Below are 19,496 nucleotides of genomic sequence, written 5' to 3'. Positions count from 1 at the left end.
GAGACACTTTTTATTATGGATGGATGCACTTTATTTCACTTCTTTTGGACTGATGAACTGCAACACCCGCTGACTGCCATTAAACAGCTTGGAAGATCAAAGTCAATTTTTAATATTACTCCGATTGGATTAATCTGAAAGAAGGAAGTCATATACACCTAGGATGGCTTGAGGGTGAGTATATTAAGGGGCTAATTTTCATTTTTGGGTGAACTATCCCTTTAAGCAGAGATAGTGGCCATATGGGAACTAAACAAACCTACACTCCTAAAATAAAAGGGGGGTTTTGCAATGATGCCATAGATGAACCATTTTTGTTTCCCCAAAGTACCTTTCAATGAACAGTTCCTAAAAGATTTCTTAGTTTGAAGAACATTTTAATAATCTAAAGAACATTTTGTCCAATGGAAAGATTCCATGGATGTTAAAGGTTCTTCATTGAATGCCAATTAAGAATGTTTATTTTTAAGAGTGTGTAGCACACTTATTTTAGACAATACAGGTAAAGACAACAGGTATCAGTTGATAAAGAGTTGAACTTGCATCACATATCACTAACCATTAAATCCTAATGGTGCATCAATCCACCCACCCTTCTCCTTGACGCAATGGGACCTTGTTTGCAAACACTGGGCCAGTCCTATGATAAATAAACTCATGAGCATATCATACACAGCTTTACAGCCCACATTTCCTGTTGTCACCACAGCATGTTTCCTTTTTACGACACTGGAGATTAATGGTCTGCAAATACGGAAGAACCGAAAAAGAATAGCAACACACCACATGCGTGGATTTCCAGCGACTGAAGGGAGCCACATTAAAATCAATACAAATTACGCTCTTCATTCAACAAAAACAAGGTTTTATCATACCAACGCCAAAAGGTGTATCGTCAAGATCATAACTTATCAATTAGAGCCTACTTCAAAGAAGTTTTCCATTCTAGGGTGAATATTGTGTATAATTTGCTAGGTTAATTATTGTCTGTATTGTGTGTATAATGGTGCTGTATTTTATGACTGCTTATTTTCTGTGATGCCAGTGAGCGCAGACCATACCTTGATAAGAGCACTCAGTGGTTTCTCCACTTCCTCTAAAGTCTCTCACTCAGGAAACACCATATCTGTCTGACTGAGGGTTACTGGTGGTAAAAGAGATTCATTCATTAGTCACTCTGTGCCTTTAAACTGAAGCTGGGAACACATTTGACTCCCTCCTGTGACTGATTGATTAGCAGAAGTTAAGTGCACTGGAGCCAGTGGGAAGTCAGGCACGCGCCCTTCAGCCCTGAACCTGTAATCTGACAGCACATGCTGCACAAACACAATGCCACACACAAAGCCCTGATCAGATGAAGTGGGTTGCAAAAGTGGGACAACTTAATGCAATGTCCACCTCACCAAGACACAGAGAATGTTTATCAGCTTTAATCAATGTCACAGGCTGTTTGCATTCTCTAAATGCAAGACCTCATCAAACCAAGCTGTTTTTCACTTTTAGTTGTATTGCACTTCCACTAATAAGCAGATCTAACTTAGGTGTTGCCCGAAACAAATCAATCATGCAAACATTTCTAAAGCCACGTATCACACTCATATGTAAAAGTAATTATTAGGCTCCTGTTTCCTCAAATCAATCAGTCTGGGGGCAATCAGCAGTGGCGGAGAGAGACGACCGCTAATGCCAAACCTAACATTTCTGCAGGGCTCAGGGTCAGAACCACAGTGGCAGAAAGGAAGGCAGTCACAGGTTTTAAGAACTAGTCAAAACACAGTGCACAAAAGCTGTAATCATAGACAAAATTAAAGATTTTTATCTTCAAACCTGTTATAACTGTCAGACTTTTAATCAGATCTGTAGTGCAATGCATTGATTATTGTGCATTGTAATGCATCTTTAATGTATGGTTAGATCCGGATCATAGCATATACTTGCATTAAATTTATGCTTCTCAGTCTGAAAACATTTTATGCCAATATTCATGAGCATAACATTACATTTCAACTAACCTTTCCCTTGCTCAGGGTTAAATAAATATTGTTACTTGCTCAGATAACACTGCAAAGAGAGAGTGAGAGAGAGAGAAAACATGGTAAAATGCTACAGTAAAAACTTGGTAATTGATTTTATTTGCAAAAAAATGACAATAAGACAATCTATGTAAGTAAAAAGATATTGTAAATAAAAAAAAGGATTCATAGAGGCAAAAAATATTTTTAAAACAATAATATTTTGATAAAATATGTTGGTTATTATGTAATAACAAATTTAAGAATTGTAAATTATACAAATGTATGTTGCTAAAATTATATCCCATAGTTGAAACATTGCAACCACATTTTTATGATAAAGTTCTGGGAATCATTGCTACAAGATTTTTTTTTTACTCAAAATGTAACAGAATTTTTAGTGTAAAAAATAAATGTGATTTTTCACACATTTTATATATATAAAAAAAGAACAGGAAACGCATTTACAGCTGCTTACCTATTTTTTTTCTTTCATGTCTTCTTTAAGCACTGAGGTCAAAGGCCACCTGATCGTTTTAGGTCATCAAAGTCATCTTTTCAATGAGTCTCTCCAAAAGTCTGAGTGAGCAGGTCATTTTAACAGTGCTTGCTCAGGAGAGATAAACAAGAGGGTGGCTTAACTTTCACGTCCTGCTGTTGAGTTGCTCTGAATCGTCTCTAAACTAATTGGTAGTGCAAGGGTAAGTGTTTCATGAAACAGTCCAATAATGGTAAACAAACAGGCAGACAGATGCGAGCAAACATATCTTATACAGGACTATTCCATTAATGCTATTTTGAAGGTGGAGTAGAATCATGTTTACAGTGTTTCGATTTTGTTTGATACAAGTACAAACTGGCAGTTCCAGAAGAGAGACACTAAATACTGTTCCAGCGAAGTTTCTTTTCTGCAATGGCTCATTCAGACAACAGACTGTTCAATAACCACAGTGACCCAATTCCAAAAATCAACTGTGAGTAACAGCTAAAACGTTTTTTTCACCCAGCTGAGAATGTGTTGAAAAGCATATTTACAATGTTCACAGCAGGCCGTCTGAACCTCCCTGACTTGCTGGCTCGCAGCCAGGCATCTGTGTGTATCGGTCTCTGGGAGACTGCATGATCCACAACGGTTACAGCCCTGATCACGCAGTCATCACAGCGGCTTAACAAACATTCAGCGGGCCCAGCTAACTGTCGAAGTCTGGCAGACTCCAGCTAACTGTCTGGCTATGCAGGTAGTTTCTGCACTCAAGAGACAAATTAGGCAAACAGGCTAGTAATAATAATTGTAGAGTGTACTGTCTGTTCTTTTGCTGTCTGTCTAGTGCATGTGTAAATACAGGCAGTATATGAGAAAGACTTTGTGTTCTATCTTGCAATTATACTGACATCCCACAACACAGTGTTCCTTTTAAAGATGCCAGGAGATGAAAAACTATAAAAAATATCGTATAAAGCTTGACTGAATGTACCAAATGTTATATTATGTGACTACAGATTGGTTGTGCTCTAGTACAGAGGTCTCACTCTTTCCAAAATGGCAAAAACAAGCAGAAAACAGGATTACAGCTAAAGAGACAACCAAATTACATAGTTGTTTTCTCTTAGTCTGAACTACGTAGGCACTTTTTGACAATATCATTACAGAATAAACAATCTGAGTAATTAGCCACTCCCCACATTTGGACTTTATCTGTGATTGCAGTTTTTTCACATTTACACCTCAGAGCTATTTTTGTAAAGCTTTGTTTTTGTACAAGGCATATTTTTTTGCATATGCAAACCTGTAATATTCACATTTAATATAAATATATTTTAAATAATTATATTATACACTACCATTCAAAAGTTTGGTAAGATTTTTTTAAATGTTTCTGAAGTCTCTTATGCTCACCAGGGCTGCATTTGTTTGATAAAAATGCAGTAAATAGGTTAATATTATAAAATATTATTATAATTTAAAATAACTGTATTCTATTTTAATAAATTGTAATATGTCATTTATACCTGTGATGGCAAAGCTGCATTTTCAGCAGTCATTACTCTAGTCTTCAGTGTCACATGATCCTTCAGAACTCATTCTGAATGGGTGCTTAATAAACATTTCTTATAATTAGCAATGTTGAAAACAGTTGTGACTCTTTGATGAATTAAAAAAAAAACTGCTTTTACTGACCCATTACTGAACCCAGAATTTGGAAGGGTAGTATAAATAAATCATATGCCCTCTGCTTATCAACAATTGACTATTGTTACTGAAAATACAGTCATATTGCAACGTCACTGTAAGTCCAGGAATTCTCCAAACATACACTCTGCAATGCAAGCACTTTTTCCAGAAACTGTCGCTAATATTACGTCATTAGTAGAGCTAACAGGAAGTGGGCTTTGCATGCTGAGCTGAAAAGAGTTCCAGAGAAACTGCGACAATGCACAGAAAGAGGGAAGTGGCTCTTCTCGTTTCTTTTGTACGAGAGGTTAATCCTGCACTGAATACAGATGGCTAGGGGGTGACAAAATCTGGCTCGGCATAGGGCTTCACTGCAAAGAAGCTTCATTAGTCAGTTACTGGCTGCACAAATTGAAATTCAATGCATCTTGGTTAAAAAAATGCATCAAACTAGACCTGAAAACTAGATCTAATACTGCTAGAGATCTTCAAAGGTACACTTCAAAGACCAGCGCATTTTGTCTTTGAAGTCTTTGATAGTAAATACTCCGAAGTGACTGTTAATTTTTAAGAAAGAGGGAAAACCGTGGTCAGAATTCCACACCACGCTGTCAGTAACTCACGGCACGCGTTGCATTCCATGCATTCCACATTCCAAAGGTCACTGCAGGAGGCCGGTATACAGTACTGACTACACCCTCAACAAGTTACTGCTTGATATGCAACTGCACAAGTCATATTGCCTCCAGAAGTTTGTGCAACGTGTTCAGCATTCCTGTCATGCATTAGATGACTTTGACCATGCTAATTGTCTAATTTCATGAGTTTAGATGTCTTTATTGAATTCAATCCTAAAAGGCTCCCAAAGCCTCGATAATTGTCTTGTCATTTGGCTCTTTTCCCCAGGTGTGTCGGTTCTGCCTATTTTTCAGAGATAATATTAGCAGAACTGCAGTAAATTATTGCATTTAGAATGACTTGTTTCACTTGTTGACTTGTTCTGAACTTGAAGTGGCTTAATACACGCAAAGTAACCATACACACCCTCATACTGCAAACAAATCCTACATCCACCTGCATAAACCACACATTTGACCCTAAGGTTTCTAAAGTTCAGTGTAAAATCTCAAAAAATCATTTACTTACCTTCATGTCATCCAAACCTGTATGGGCCAGTTCTCACTATTGACTAGCTATTAGTTACGACTTTTGCCTCAATGAACTCCTAATTACTGTAAACTAATAGTAAGGTAATTATTAAGTTTAGGTATTGGGTAGGATTAGGGATGTAGAATATGGTCATGCAGAATTCTAAGTAGGCCTACTATACACAGCTAATATGCCAGTAATATATCAGTAATCCATAGACATACACAAAGGAAATGTCACAACAACATAGATGTACAGCCATTTAAATGCATGAAATATCACGTTAAGACATTTTCAGGTATTTCAGCTTGTACATTCTTATAATTCTTTATACATGCCATTGATGTGGTTGATAAACTCAGTTTCTATAGACACATGCCGTTACATGTCTTACTGGCGCATAATTGTTAACTGTTACCCATATATGGGTATCATTTATAGCAGAAGCTTCCTGGTATTTCATTGTCTATGTAAATAATTGACTTCACTCAGGATGATGGACATGCTTTATCTCTCAGTCGTTTTAAAACATGCTGTAAATCTGACATGAGCTTCAGAAGAACTGCCATCTAAGGTAGTTTGTTTTACTTATTGGAGAGAATATATTTTCTTTTAAAGCATACAGTATTTCATTATTGCAGAGATTATGAAAGTGGAATCCAGTGTAGAAGACTGTCAGTTATTGAGCAGGAAGAAGGTGCTAATGTGAGTCAGTGTCAGCAGGGGACGAGTCCTCATTATCTGAAGCCCACCTAATCTGCAATGAGAAAATTTATAGATCGTTTATGTAACCTTCCATGTGCAGCTACTGATGGTTAGCGAAGTCTACTAATAATACTGGAATTATGCTGCCTAATAATTTAATGTTTGCTTTGATTATCGTAATGGCACCTCAAACTTCCACAGCTCTAACATGACCCAAAGGAATGTTTTTTTTTTCACTCTTAAAGCTGTTAGCAACCTGTTAGCAACCGCCTTTTTAACCCATGGTAAAAGCTTTAAAAAGTCACAAAGGGGTATTACTGATATATTTTATGTTGCAGAATTAAGCGTGAAATTGTCTTGAGTTTGTGTTAGCCACAGAGATTTCAGGCATTTAACCAAAAACCCATTTTAAAAAATCCATTGACGATGGACCAAGAAAGTGCTAAAATGCTAACTTGCTTCATGGGTGTTGGCCTACAAAAATACATCATCCCTGCAGCACTCTATTGTACACTCTGATTATTTTATTTTATTTTATTTTATTTTTGGTTTTGTTTTGTTTTGTTTTGTTGGCCAATAGTGGTATAATACAACCACAGGCTTGTATGGTGCATGTCTGACAGGTCATCATGTGATCAAATATGTTGGCCCCTATTGGGTGACCCACTTTATGTAAAAGAAAAAAAAAGCATTTTAAAGCTTTTATAGTACATAACTGTACTAAAAGTATAGTTTTTGAAGTTTATGAAGTACTTCATTTTAAACATGAAAAATACTGTCATAACACTATTACTGTCATTATATACAAATTACATGCAGATTATATGAACACACCTTAAAACAAACATCTCCAAATGCACTGCATTTAATCTTACTGCTTTCTGGGAGAAACATCTAAAATATAGAGACTTCATGTGACTTTCTTTCACTGACACGTTGTTTAAAGGGCTAGTTTACCCCAAAATAAAAATGAACTCATCTACTGACTCTCATCTCATTCAAAATCTATATGGCTTTTTTATTTCTACAGAACATGAAATAAGATATTCTGAAGAATGTTAAAAATGATCAACAAAAACCCTATGCCCTCATTGTATTGACAAAAACCACTGAAACATTTATTTAAATATATTCTTTTGTGTTGCACAAAAGATAAATAATGACAGAATAATCATTTTTGTGTGAACGATTCCTTTAAGTACTGTAAGTGTGCTTAATTAAATTTCATATTGACATTTTCTGCACAGAAGTGCAGTCTTTTATAAGGTCAAGGTATGGTAAAACATTGTTTTTCCAAAGTTAAGAGAACAGGATTACTATGAAGAGGAGAAAATGAGTTTGTAAGGGAGGATGTGTCTGCATGCCAACAAGAGGAAGGCCTATTGTGGAGAAAGGTGATAAAAACTTGCTGAACTTGAGGAGAAACAGCAAGCAAATCTAAATTCCAGAGCTTTTGTTTCCAGCATCTACCCATGCCCATTCTTTACTAGTGACTTTAGTAATGCATGACTGGTTAAGGCTGTAGAGGATAGTAGTCTATCCAGAGGAGCCAGGCCAGGACGGCGATGGGTGCCAGAAGTGCATTTTTGTCACGAGACTAAATGGATTTTACGGGGAGTGTCAGAACGCACAATGTCAAATATTCATAACACGTCTTCCATAGGAAACTGGAGGTGGAGGTGGAATGTGGCATGACAGAAAGCAACAGTATTCCTCTTTCTGTCTCCCCCTCATCCCGTCTCATCTCAGATGATGGGCTCGGGGAATGTCTGCTTTGATCACCTGATAGTGTGATAGTAGTGTATTGTGTGTAGGCTGATGTAAAGCCATTCAAAATACCACCACTGATAAAATCATGCAGAATGCTGACCGAATGATTTAGTCATGCTGTACAACTGTTCACTTATCTGCATATCATGAGGAAACACTAACACACACTGTACGTTCTGCTAGTTGCAATGAAAGTATGAATCATCATCACACTTTATACTGTCGATACACATGGCAACCTTTCGAGGAATGTTGCCAGGCAACATTACTGAACGTTTGCAGTGAGACACAGGACGTCTGTGCACTACTGAGGCTGCTATTGTTGTTGCCCAATGCACAATCCCTTCTGTAAAGTGTATATTTGCATTAGATAGGAATTTTCCAATATTAAAAGTATGGACAATATCAGTAAGCTTAGAATTATTTTAATATTAATGGATGGTAGATAAATAGATGACATTAGAAACATGCATGAATTATTTTGTCAACAAAAATAAATAAATAAATTGTAATTCATTCTATAAATTAATTTAGACATTACAAGATTATAATGTACAATATGAGAAATTAAACATTTACATAGTGTTATTACATTATATGTGTCTTAAATACATTTTAAGATCTTTAAATGAGTGTTAGATGACAGCAAATATAAAATATCCCATAGCAACCAATACATCCAATATAAAGTGTATTAAATAAAAAAAATGAAACTAACTTAATTTGGGGTCAGTATGATTTTTTTGATTGCTTTTATTCAGCAAGAACACGATTGATCAATATAGCAACAGTAAAAACTTTTATATTGTTTCTATTTCAAATAAAAATAACTTTTGGTAACACTTCAGTTAAAGCCTTTATGTATAATGCATTATAAAAGTAGTTTTAATGCATTGATTATGCCTTGTAACTCACCTTATAATGCATTGTACAATCTCATGAATAATCATTATGACACTTATCAATTCATTGTTACACTAGGCATTTAAAATTCGGTTATAATTACAACAAGATATAATGTACAATGCACATTATGAATAATTATAATGCATTATACACTTTAATAATAATAATGAATTATGCATAAAGGCTTTAAGTAAAGTGTTACCAAACTTTATATTTATCATAAAATTTCAACATAAAATATATTAAAATAGACAACAATTATTTTATATTGTTATGCTTCACAATATTATTTTAAATAAATTAATAAATAAATGGTGAGCATAAGAGATGTCTTTCAAAAACATTTAAAAATCTTACTGAATTAAATATATTATTAAAAATATATTTTATTACAGGCTGATCAGCAATATGGATACAGTACGGATATATCATACATCTTTAGCATTGTACCTCAATATGAATATGCAATTAGACTGTACATAATCAAACATTTCTCTCAACACTGCTAAAATATTTCTAAGGATTCTCACTACTTTTGTTGTTGACATTGAATCAAGACATGATATTTTCCAAAACGTGTTCTAAAAATTCTAAAATGTCAAAAAAGTTACACAATCCTCTGCTTGGCTGCAACTTTGTTTTGCTCTGTTTTGGCCGCTTAGCCAATTTTTCCAGCATCTGCAGCACACTAGCCGTAGTAAACAAAGGCAAGCATGCATACACTTGCACATGCTCACGGATCAGTCTTCAGCTCTTAAGACGTTAAGTATTGCTTTGCAACTGCGTGTTAATGATACAGACTCCATCCTAGCAAAACCAACACCTTTGCAGCGTGCAAAACAACAACAGTTGATGGCGGTCACTGTCATTTTTCCGCCACAAAAACACTGTCTGTCCCTCATAATCCCCCTTGTATTTTTCGGCTCCACCCTGCTGTTTTCTCTTCATAAAGATCAGCTATTTTTGCATGGTTGTTTAGTCACCTGTAGCTGATTACAAGAGTAAATGCATGCCAAAAGAAAACAAAGAACCATGTTTCCATAGTTGACCTCAAGCACACTTTTTCTTTCTCCCTCTCAGTGTCCTGTGGTTGTCAATGTCTGCACACACACACACACACACTCCACTTATGTAACATCCCCAGTTTCATGTACCACCCTGAGCTCTGTTGTCCTTCCCTGAAAAGAGCAGCTGAGTTGTTTTGAGGTGTTTTGGCCCTACCCAGCACTTTCCTTTAATGTGTATTTAACACATGCTCGGACTCCACTCCCTCCATACTCACATGTCAGGGCAGAATACTACGAGAACACCATCACACTCACTCACATGTTGCTCCAGGTTGTTTACCATCTACTGGCTGCTGGTTGGCTGAGTCACTCTGGCTTTTTTTTAAACACTCAGACTGCTCCAATTTCACTTTTGCACTGTTTATTCTCTTTTGTGTCTGCTTTTAAAAAGATACATGTGCATTGGTGCAAATATGACCTACGAAATCTGGTGCACAAAAACGGAGGTCTGCAGACTTGTTGTATAGACGGCTGTCATCAGGAATATTTGTGCAAGCCAGTATTATGTAAGATCTATTCCAAAAGGTGCATAGCATGAATAACTTTAAAAAGCATTGCAAAACATGTGCACTTAAAGCTGAAGTGTGCAGGGTTTTTGTTGCTGTTGTTGTTTTTTATGTTAAGATTAAAGATAAACCAATAATCGGTTCGACCAATATTTTTCACAGATACTTCAATATCAGTTCACAACATTGCCATTGAAACAAAGTATCAACAAAAAGCATCATCATATATTATATATTCAAGCTTACATTGTTACAGAAATAGTTGAAATATTTGAGCTAAATTATTATAATTAGTGCTGTCAAACGATTAATCACATCCAAAATAAGTTTGTTTACATAATATATGTGTGCGGCATATATTTATTATGTATATATAAATACACACACATGCATGCATATATTTCAGAAAAATAGGTTGTTTATATATTAAATATATTTATTTATAATATAAATTATATGAACATAAATATAGACGTAAATATTTTCAAAATATATACTGTATGTATGTGTATTTATGTATACATAATAAATATACACAGAACGGACATATATATCATGCAAACAAAAACTTGTATGCGATTAATTGTGATTAATCGTTTGACAGCACTAATTATAATTATTCATATTATTCAAATATTTGTAAACAATGTTCATATTGCAGTAATCTAATACTTAAACCATTATTGTGCAGAAAAACAAATCAGAAGTGGATCAAAACCTTTAATCAAAGTTGTCCTAAAACCTCAAACAAAATGTGCTCTTGTCTTAGGACAACTTTGATAAACTTTTTGATCCACTTCAAATGTTGACTACTGTATATATATATATATATGTGTGTGTGTGTGTGTGTGTGTGTGTGTGCGTACACACACGTAATATTTTTTTGTACTTTATTTCTGATATTTTATTGATTTTATTGACCTATTTGAAAACAATCATTACTTTTGCAAGTAATTTAGTCATGTAGAATTTGCACGCTTCAACATTTATGCACAAGGGCCTTCAAAATGCCCAGAGTTCACACATAAAATAAAATAATAAAATAATATAAAATAATAAAAAAATAATAAAATGAAATAAAATAAAAATAGGTGGGTCAGATGTTCGTGTGACATTTCCACTTGCTTACAACAGCTCAGTCAAGCACATAGCTATAATAAACAGATCGGCATCAATGCAGAGTATCATTTTGTCTTTATTTTATTTCATCTACTTTTTCCGATATCATCATTTTTAAACAGCAATATCCACAAAATATTAACAGTGTGCAAGAAAACATGATTTATGGCACATCCGAGAAGAACAATTACAAAAAATAGATATATTTCTTCATAATCAAGGCAGAAAAATACATATGCATACACAGGAAAAAACACAAAGTAATGGGACAGGCTGAGATTGAAATCTACTGGCTAAGGACTCAGCTACAGATATTACCCACACAAAGCCTAAATCTCACCTCTCATGTTCATGAAAGAACTCGATGGTGTGTGAAGTCGAACAACGCTTGGGAACGAGGAATTGAGGTTAAGGTATCACGGCCTCCTCAGCACCTTAAGTGTTCTCGCTGCGCGAATTAGAAACGGACATGCTCCCTCGTCCTGACAACAGGTCTCACAACGTAGAAAGCCGCGAAATGATTGCGGAGATTTTAGCATAACGTTACTTCAGGTAAACGCTATACTTTGGAGCACAGTGTATCCCAACACCGTGAGTCAAGAGGGTGGAGAACTCAAGCTAACAAGCTAACTTAGCTTAGCTGACTTTCACAGTGTTTGCTCCAGTGTAATACCATCAAACGTGGTACAGCAAGTTTGTTTGGTGGCTAGTCAAAAAAAACGTTTGTAGCGCTAGCTTTATTTTAGCACTAGCTCGGCGCATTTGAGCACTTCGCACGTGTCCAGAAAGGCTTCATCCTAATGTGGACTGCTAAGTGACTCTTCCTTTGTGATGGAAAAGTGAGAGTTTCTAACTTAACACTTGAATGGATTCAAATATAATCCTTCCTTTTTATAGAATACGGTTCTTTATCTCCTGAAGTGTCCATCTTTCTCTAGTTATTTTGCAATGCATAAGCCACTACACTGCTCAGGCTTAACAGGAAGTGATGTCGCTGGAGCAGCTTTGTCCACTGATGGGCAGCAGCGTGATTTTGTCGATCGCTGGATGAGTCAGAGCACTCATGACCCCCACAAGCCTTAGTCATTCTTAATACAGGAGCTGATGACAGCATCCCGTGGGCCGCGAGGAGCACAGGCCCCCTCTGTCCCACTACGAGCCCCTATTTCCTGCACTATGTTGTTATTTTCCAGCATTTGAAGCGGGACAATGGGGGAATTCTGTTTTTAGCACTTAGCTGAATACTGTGATCGACTGTTTGGAGACAAAACCGTCACTCCAAAAGATTGTGCATCATGTGCTGGGTGCACATTGGATATTCAGAGTTGTGGTTTGACCTTGTCCCTCATCTTTTGCATGTGACTGCTCAGGCTGATGGGCCTGTTGCATAACACTGCACATCCTGCCCTTTAGATAGACTAAACAACCCAGACCACCTCGTGAAACGGGCCTCGAACAACGCCTTAAGCACCTTGCGTGGGCATTGTGTCAACAATCCATTCCACATTCCCTCGCAGGGAGCAGGTAATCTAATCACATGTACAAGCACTGGAGCCGTCCATCAGTTCCTTCCTTGCTTAAAGAGGACAAACTGAATGGTTAAATATGAATGATGGAAGAAACGGAAATATTACACAAAGATTACAAAAAGATAAAACATCCACAAAAAAATGAATGCGCTTTAGTTATCAAACACTGTACAGTATCATACTCAATGACCAGATTCCATGTTTCCATAGAAAGAAGAAATTGGAACAAACAAATCCAAACAGCTATTCTCAAAGTTAACACCTCTGAACATATCCAAAAGAAAGTTTATACATTTTTTTCCATCTGTATGGATTTTACAATCAAGTTTGGTTTCAGAGAAAAAAAAAATTGGCCTTTGCAGGGGCTCCGACTTCAAAATGACTCAATTTTATGGGGCATGTCCGAGCCTGTGCTATATTAGGATCATAAATATTCATTATGATTTAATATATTTGATCCCACAAATACCTTAAATAATAGGGCTCATTTTTTTATATCGAACTGCACTTTAGGAGGGAACTGGGAAGGATATTATTAGGTAAATATATTTTCTGCATTGTATAAAATTATTCCTTTATAACTTAGTGTTTGAGGATTCTGAAATATAGTATAAACACTAGAAAAAAAACAAAGCATTAAGCCTAATGAGTTGTTTTTTTAATCGATGAAAAGAAAAACTACGGCTCACAAACGGACTGAGAAGAGAGAGAAGAAAAAAAAAAGTAAAAATATTGGCAACTCTAGTTAATGTCTTGAATCCCTTTGTAAAACAATTTTGGCCATACAAATCTAAAATGAACCTTTAGCTTGCAGATTCGACATAACAATGCAGGGTAAATACCGAACAAGCGTTTACCACAGTGTGACTGGGCTAGCCAGCTAGTCAGTCGGCATAATCATGACTGTCTTCCTCTACTCTCCACCATCACCTATGGTAATAAGGTCAGCCGCTGCACTGAAAAACATGCTGGAGTATCTCTCAGTCTCTGTGTAATCTTTTGAAATAGTTTGTTGAAATTCGAAATCTGCCACCTCCTGTTAAGTACGTCTATATGCATGAATTTAGACAGGCGTGCTGTGCAGATTAATTCATATAGATTCACTCAACGCCGGGCTACATGACGCTAGGTATTCAGATATTGCCCCTTTTTGTTTTTACCGAGAGAGAGTGACATTTATTTTCTGGAAAATACTGTGGGTCCCAGGTAAAAAGAAGTGTTGGACTGAATTGCCTATTGACTGGGGATGGGCAGCGGTTAAAGTGGGACTGGGAGAGCTGGCCTAGACAGAGTAGCTATAGAATGATGCAAGGCTTCTTGTCTTTGAAAGGATTCTCTGAGGTGGGAACCCCCACCAGTAGAGGGTCACTGCGGGCATGCTGCTCACAGTAACTCATGAGGTCTGCAGCAGCCTTAGACACCTGGGAAAACGACAGAGCGAGAGGAAGAGAGAGAAATGGTGATACAGAGAGAGAAAATCGGTTAATTGTAAATGGTTTAACATTTCATTATATACAATTTTACTGTAAAACACTATCAAAAACAAATTTGTACATCAGGGCATTTTGTGTTACATTTTCTGTTATTTAGTTAATGTTTACTGCATTATTTTAGTGACGTGTGTTAAAACTGATGAACCGTGTATGACCCTGTGAATAGTCTATATATGAATATTAGTCATGATTTATTATGGACAGGGCACTTAAGATGAACTCTGATTCATCATATGGCTTTCTGTTGTGCCACCGTTATTATTATGGTGGTTCATTTTAAAGGGATAGTTCACCCAAAACAGAAAATTCTGTCATCATTAATTACTCACCCTCATGTCGTTCCAAACCTGCAAGGCCTTTGTTCATCTTCGGAACACAGATTAAGATATTTTTGATGAAATCCCAAAATTTTAACGATGTCCTTTCTACCTTACTGGGTCTGGGAACATTTCATTTAGATTCATTTAGTTGTCTATGGCGGGTCAGAAAGCGCTCAGATTACTCAAAAATATTTTTATTTGTGTTCCGAAGATGAACGAAGGTCTTACGGCTTTGGAACGACATGAGGGTGAGTAATTAATGACAGAATTTTCATTTTTGGGTGAACCATCCCTTTAAGGTAAAAGGTAGATTTTAGTAGTTCAAGTTTATAGTCATGGCTACATTATATCACTTAATGAACTATATGTGGTAACACTTTATTTTAAGGTGTTCTTGTTACACGTTACATGTACTTACTATTATAATAACAATAAATTATGAATAATTACATGCAAGTAACCCTAAGCCAAACCCTAATCCTAACCCCAACCATATAGTAAGTACATGTAGTTAATAATTAATATTACTCAGTACTTAAATGAATAATTACACTGTAACAAGGACACCTTAAAATAAAGTGTATCCCTATATGGATGTAAGGTGTAAAACAAACAGGCACCTTGTAATACCGTCAAAGTGTTCTGATGTTCTGACAAACACAGCTGCCATTTTTTTTTACATAAAATTTAACAGGATTATTCAAACAGTTTTCCTCATACAACCACTACGCTTGCATCTTAATTAAAAAGAGAAAAAAAGGCATTGCTTTATAGAAAGCATGTTACACAGAATAATGAAATCTTGTGTACCTTAATACGTTCGTAGCCTGCCTCGATCCGCAGCTGCTCCACCAACTTCCTTGCCTGGGCTATGTTATTAGTCGTCGACATTCTCTGCCATCGGTTATCGTGCCAAGTAAAAGGAGAAAATTCTACAACAAAACAAAAATGCAGCAAGATTAAAACGGAAGCAGAATTTACTGCATACACAGTATCACGTATAGACAATTTATATGATAAATGAGATCAAATGCTTCTTGAGGTGCTTTCAAACTCACTACATACTTTTAAAAGACATTAACCCCTGTCACACATACAATCTTTACTGGTAAATTACCGGTGTGCTGTAAGAAGTTGTAATATTTTGAATCTCACTTATGGACAAAAACAGTTGAAACAAACACAGGTTTAGAACGACATAAGGGCGAGTACACTGAATTTTTATTTTTGAGTGAACGAATCCTTTAAATTACAATCGTGCCTGATAATTTGAGAAAGTCAGGTCTCCATAACAGTTTAGATGTATAAATAATATACATGTAAATCTAAATATCTGTCTGACAGCTCCGAACACACAACTACCCAGCAACATCAGTCCAGACCACCCAGTACAGGGGGCCCATCAATCAGACTAACGGTACAACTAAAAACAGGTGCGTCTGTCCTCTGAGGCTAAACACAGCGGCTTATCTTCTCCCTCCTTGTTTTAGGACCAAGTGTTCTTACAAACAAAATGCGTGGGGACAGACGGGCACACACCCACAAAATAAAAAGGGTTAACAAAACTGAGAACATTTCCATCGTGATTTTGAAAAATGCTTTTCAACATTGGGGTCCAAAACACTGGATCCCACTAAGTTTCATTGTAAGGACATTTTTAAAAATATGATCTTTTGTGTTGAACAGAAAAATGAAAAAGCCATACTGGTTTGGAACAACATGAAGGTGATTCCTTTACTTTAATAGCTTCACAGCATAAACCGTTTTGACCGTGCTCATGTCAGGAGATTTGCTCAACGCAAGTCTTTCATACAGCTGCATCCTCCAAAAGGTCATTTTAAGAACCACTTAGCAGCACCAAGTAAATTTTTATATCAGCACACCCACAGAGAGGTGACTATCAAAGCAACCGCAGAAACGCAGGAAACACTGGAGGCAGTGAAAGGTTTGGTTCTTTCTACACTGTAAAAAATGACCATGAATTTAACGGTAAAAGACTGTAACACTGTGCACCTTCTATATATGTTATTATTTAAAAGCTGCTTGTGATGGGCTTTGGTTCATCATGTGACTTTCTCATCACCACCTGCATTTGGTGGTTATCAGTGTATTACAAAGGTACAAAACAGATTTCAGTACTTCAATAGGTTGGTATATTAACATTATATCAGTTAATGAAATTACGGTATTTAACTGTAAATTTAAGTTAAAACCGTAAAACCAAAAACGTTGCTACCGTATTTTTTACGGTAAAATTCCGGCAACCACAGCTGCCGGTTTTTTACCGTAAATTTTACAGAATTTTTTTTACAGTGTAGAGACAAACACGCTCCTTGTACGCCCCCCTCCCTTTGCTCCACACACGCGCTCTCTCAAACCAGCGCTGCACCCCTGGCATTCTAGGACGTTCCTAGAAGGGGTCGTAGTTCTAAACATATGTTGATTAGTGCCTGGGCTTTGTCTTCTCACAGCAAACACAGGTCTCTTTCACGGCTCTGTGTGCTGTATTCCAGGAAATGGGCACAGCAGCCCTGCATACATAATTGCAGAACTCTAGAATACATTGGCATATTCATTCAAACATACAGGTCTCATAAAGGACGATGTCTCTCTGCACAGTTTTTTCCAACCACATCTTCCTTTTTTTTTAAAAGAAAACCCTCACAGGAAAACTGCAAGATTTGGATAGACAGAGCCATAGTGTGTAGTATAGGCTCCATGTAGGCTGCTGTGATTTAATCTCATCTACTGAAAACAGTAAGTTTTACATGCACAAAAGTGAGACATATAGCTGGTGTATTTGGGTCTAAAGAATTTTGCAACTGATTTTTGCAGTTTGCAACTAGAAGTGTGCTTGAAAATGTGAATCAACACAGATGCATTATACTTCTACCAATACAACAGCCTACATTGCAACACATTTGCAATGTGTTGCAATGTGTAAAGTGTCTACTTTTAAGGTTTCAAATAAGTTTTTGGAGGATAACATTTCAAAATTTGGTTGAAATAATGTTAGGGATCCACCGAAATGAAAATTCTTGGCCGAAGCCGAAACGAACAAAAATACTAACATTTATGAATGTTGATAGAGTTCTTGCTTTTTCTCAACTTTTATTTTGGCGGAAACGCGCAGGAAGACTTCAATGCTTCCTTTTTATTGACAACAACAGATTTATAAATAAGTTTGTACATGTGGAAGAATTGACAATAAAGCAGACTTGACTTGACTTGATTTTAATACTGCACAAGTGCAGATTAAAACAAGGTGGTGCATTCCAGAAAGTGCGTTTATATGTGGGTAAAAGGCGTTAAGATGACGGCATCAAAAGAAATTTACAAAAGTGATTTTATGTCCATAGAAAGTGTTGATAGAGTTCTTGCTTTTTCTCAACTTTTATTTTGGCGGAAACGCGCAGGAAGACTTCAATGCTTCCTTTTTATTGACAACAACAGATTTATAAATAAGTTTCATTACGAATACGTCGTACGTATCGCACTGTCACATGCCTTATAAAAATTCATTAAAATGTGACTGAGCAACTGACGACTGACGACAGATTTTCCCTCGCGCTTTGGACTTTGAACCCTGGTTAACAAGAAGATCTCCTGCGAGTTCGTGCAGCGCCGTCAGAATAAATGCAATGTGTGCGTGTATTAGAAAACATAACGTTTTGCAGTTTATTTACTAATTGTTTAAGGCCATTTCGCGATTTCAATCATCATACAGTAAACCAGCAACAATCACCCCGTCCTCTTCTCATTGAAGTCATGCGATGCAGTCCTATCCCGCTTTCGGTGCTTGTAATGATTTTTGCGTCTTTCTCCGACAGTTTAAATGCTTCCACACTGCTGACGTGTACTGCATTAAAGAGTGCGCGCTTCTCACTCTTCGCTGGTTGCCATTTGATCGCGTCATATCATTGTTCGGTACAATTTATTCGGTCTTTTCGCTTATTCTGAAGAACACCGAAAGAGCTTTTTTTGCTATTTTCGGCCGAATAATTTCGGTTGCCGAACATTCGGTGCATCCTTAAATAATGTTACATTTTCATTCAGTATTACACAATATTTATGTAAAAATTCAAACAACATGCTTATTCTGATGTGTACATATTAAAATATATAAAAGAATAAGGGAGCATATTAAATTTTATTGTGTTTTAAATGAGTAAATAATTCTTACTGACAAATGGGCAAAACCTAGGATAGTGGCAAATTTTAAAAATGTAAAATTACAACTAATTAGTATTTGGGGTGAAAGTAATTAGTCTTTTAATATGTCATAAATTGATTTTTGAATGACATTTTAGTGGGTCTCTTCTGTAAATCAGGGAAAAATTTATGTTTTTTATTTTTTGCTCAGAAAAATAAAAACAAAATTGCAATGGCAACAACAATTTAAAGCAGTATTACACTTATTGTTTTCATGCTTAAACCCTTTTTATCTTTGACCCATGTGCAGTTATTATCAAGCTACAGCAGGTTTTGTGCAAAGTCCATGCACAGTCTTCATCTCATCTGTGTAATCAAATATTTGAAGGAAGAAATGCAGGTCCAACATACAATCGCATTATCAAGATTTGTTAGTTTGACTTCAGATGTGACTACCCTTCTGAAAAAGAAGTGTTCTTAAAGGGATAGATCACCCAAAAAATGAAAATGTGATGTTTTTCTGCTTACCCCCAGGGCATCCAAGATGTAGGTGACTTTGTTTCTTCAGTAGAACACAAACGAAGATTTTTAACTC

The 19,496-nt window shown here is 36.3% G+C and overlaps 1 long non-coding RNA gene across 1 annotated transcript in view; it reads right to left on the bottom strand.

The window, feature by feature from the left end:
• Positions 1-15,655: 15,655 nt before the first annotated feature.
• LOC107684406 (uncharacterized) overlaps positions 15,656-19,496 on the bottom strand; it is a 27,648-nt gene continuing 23,807 nt past the window's right edge. Inside the window, exon 3 of the long non-coding RNA XR_001633849.1 lies at positions 15,656-15,681. This is a non-coding gene — a long non-coding RNA (uncharacterized LOC107684406). The remainder of the gene's footprint in view (positions 15,682-19,496) is intronic.

Source organism: Sinocyclocheilus anshuiensis, unplaced genomic scaffold (genome assembly GCF_001515605.1).
Source record: "Sinocyclocheilus anshuiensis isolate Anshui unplaced genomic scaffold, SAMN03320099.WGS_v1.1 scaffold301, whole genome shotgun sequence".
Classification (NCBI taxonomy): Eukaryota; Metazoa; Chordata; class Actinopteri; order Cypriniformes; family Cyprinidae; genus Sinocyclocheilus; species Sinocyclocheilus anshuiensis.
This window is presented reverse-complemented; position numbering and strand designations above follow the sequence as displayed.